The 3,141-nt window shown below is 37.2% G+C and overlaps 1 non-coding gene across 1 annotated transcript; it reads right to left on the bottom strand.

Moving 5' to 3' along the window:
* Positions 1-2,803: 2,803 nt before the first annotated feature.
* On the bottom strand, positions 2,804-2,911 carry LOC130952359 (small nucleolar RNA R71). The gene has a single exon (XR_009074539.1). It is a non-coding gene; the product is annotated as a small nucleolar RNA R71 (small nucleolar RNA).
* Positions 2,912-3,141: the final 230 nt, after the last annotated feature.

The following is a 3,141-nucleotide window of genomic DNA, read 5'->3' as shown; positions in this document are numbered from 1 at the left end:
ATCAATGGATATTATTCCGGCCTGAACGAGAACCGACAGCTGAATTCCGCTATGCCGTGACAGGACATATGCAATCGCTTTCACTGAGAGGATGGGAGGTAGCTGCTGACAACAGTGAGACCCTACACAAGCTTGCCATGGAAAGGAGTAAGAAAGGATTGGATGAAGACAGTAGGAAAGCAGAGAGACGGAAGGGAAGGCATCTTCATACACTTGTCTGAAGCTCTTACACCAATGATATACATAAGTATCACTATCTTTATCTTCTATGTTATTTTCGTTCATCATCATATATATTTGAGTTTGCCTGACTAAGATTTACAAGATGACCATAGCTTGCTTCAATGCTAACAATCTCTGTGGGATCGACCCTTACTCACGTAAGGTTTATTACTTGGACGACCCAGTGCACTTGCTGGTTAGTTGTGCGAAGTTGTGTAATGCCATGGTATTGAGCCACCAAGTTCTTGGAGTTCATGACCAGGGATTATTTGAGTTGTGAAAAAGTATTGTTCACAATTTCGCGCACCAAGTTTTTGGCGCCGTTGCCGGGGATTGTTCAAGTTTTGAGCAAGCTTTTGGTAACATCAGTGCCAAGATCCGGCAACAACATCAAGTTTTTGGTGTTATTGCCCGGGATTGTTTAGGCTGGACAACTGACGGTTCATCTTGTTGCTTAGATTAGGTATTATTTTTTTCGAAATTCTTGAAGATGAATTCTAGAGTTTCATGATGATTTGTTGAAATCTGGCTGGCTGAGAAGCCATGTCTAATCTGATTGGACCGAGGTTTCAACTTATCACCACAAGAGCTTGTTGATTCTCATCAATTTTGCTCTTGGAGCAGTGATCTGCTAAGATTTGGCTCACCTTTGGTCATGTCTAGTGTTTTGGACCGAAGCTTTCTTTGAAAGCTTGGCTGGCTGTGAAGCCATGTCTAATTCCTGGACCGGAGTCTCAGACTAGCACTGCACTGATTCCTGGAATTCTCATTAAGAATTTTGATACCTTTTCCCATTTAATTTTCGAAAAACACAAAAAACAAAAAAAAATTACAAAATCATAAAAAGACCAAAAATATTTGATGTTTCTTGCTTAAGTTTAGTGTCTCATCCTAAGTTTGGTGTCAAATGCATGTTTTTGTTATAATTTTCGAATCCATGCATATATTTCTTTGTTTTGATCTTTGAATTCTATTGACTTGAAGTATTTTGTGTGTCTCATATGCATTTTCATATTGTTAGTGTCAGTAGTACACAAACTGCTAAGTTTGGTGTCTTGCATGCATTGTTATTTGATTCTTGTCACATTTTGATTATTAAAAAAATCCAAAAATATTTTTAATTTGTGTCTTTTCAAGTCAATGATACAAAGAATTGAAGAGTCAGAACATACTGCAGAGGAATTATACAGAAAAAGCTGAGCATTCAAAAATGCCCAGTGAAGAAGGCAGACTGGCGTTTAAACGCCAGCCAGGGCACCTGGTTGGGCGTTTAACGCCCAAAGAGGTAGCATTTTGGGCGTTAAACGCCAGAATGTATACCATTCTGGGCGTTTAACGCCAGGATGGTGCTAGGGGGAAGATTTTGTTTTCAAATCAATTTTTTTTAGTTTTTCAAAATCAAATCTTTTTCAAATCAAATCTTTTCAATCAAATGTTTTCAAAATCAATTTCTTTCCTTTTTAAAAGATACTTACTAACAATTAATGATTTGATTGAACATCTCAAAATTGTTGCCTTTTCTGTTGAGAAAGGTTTTATGTTTGAATCATATCTTTTCTTGTTAGGCAAGTTATTAATTTTTAAAATCAAATCTTTTTCAAATTGTTTTCAAATTACATCTTTTAAAATTGTTTTCAAATCATATCTTCTCAATCACATCTCTTTGACCATAACTTTTCAATCATATCTTCTCAACCACATCTTTTTCAAAATAGTTTTCAATCAAATTAATTTCAAAATCTTTTTTTTCGAAAATCACTTGATTTCTTTCCCACTTTTGTTTTCGAAAATCAATTAGTGTTCTTCAAAAATGTTTTCAAAATTTTATAATTAATTTTCGAAAATTACCCCCCCTTTCTTCTTCACATCCTTCTATTTATGGAGTATCACTCCTTCTTAATGCACAATTCGAACTATATCTGATCAAGTTCGAATTCTCCTTCTTCTTTCTTCTATTTTTCTTTTCCTCTGACACCTAAAGGAATCTCTATACTGTGACATAGAGGATTCCACACTTTCTTGTTCTCTTCTCTTTCATATGAGCAGGAGCAGAGACAAAGGCATTCTTGTTGAGGCTGATCCTGAACCTGAAAGGACCTTGAAGAGAAAGCTAAGAGAAGCCAAAACACAACTCTCTTTAGAGCACCTGACCGAATTCTTCAAGGAAGAAGAACAAATGGCAGCCGAAAACAACAACAATGCCAACAATGCAAGGAAGGTGCTTGGTGACTTTACTGCACCTACTCCTGATTTCTATGGGAGAAGCATCTCTATCCCTGCCATTGGAGCAAACAACTTTGAGCTTAAGCCTCAATTAGTTTCTCTAATGCAACAGAATTACAAGTTTCATGGACTTCCAATGGAAGATCCTCATCAGTTTTTAGCTGAGTTCTTGCAAATCTGTGACACAGTCAAGACTAATGGGGTTAACCCTGAGGTCTATAGACTGATGCTATTCCCTTTTGCTGTAAGAGACAGAGCTAGAATATGGTTGGATTCTCAACCTAAAGAAAGCCTGGACTCTTGGGAAAAGCTAGTCAATGCCTTCTTGGCAAAGTTCTTTCCACCACAAAGATGGAGTAAGCTTAGAGTGGAAGTCTAAACCTTCAGACAGAAGGATGGAGAATCCCTCTATGAAGCTTGGGAAAGATACAAACAATTAATCAGAAAATGTCCTTCTGACATGCTTTCTGAATGGAGCATCATAGGTATTTTCTATGATGGTCTCTCTGAACTATCCAAGATGTCTTTGGATAGCTCTGCTGGAGGATCTCTTCATCTGAAGAAGACGCCTACTGAAGCTCAAGAACTGATTGAAATGGTTGCAAATAACCAATTCATGTACACTTCTGAAAGGAATCCTGTGAACAATGGGACTAGTCAGAAGAAAGGAGTTCTTGAAATTGACACTCTGAATGC

Source organism: Arachis stenosperma, chromosome 9 (genome assembly GCF_014773155.1).
Source record: "Arachis stenosperma cultivar V10309 chromosome 9, arast.V10309.gnm1.PFL2, whole genome shotgun sequence".
Lineage (NCBI taxonomy): Eukaryota > Viridiplantae > Streptophyta > Magnoliopsida > Fabales > Fabaceae > Arachis > Arachis stenosperma.
Note: the sequence above shows the minus strand (reverse complement) of the source record. Positions and strands in the feature narration are given on the sequence as shown.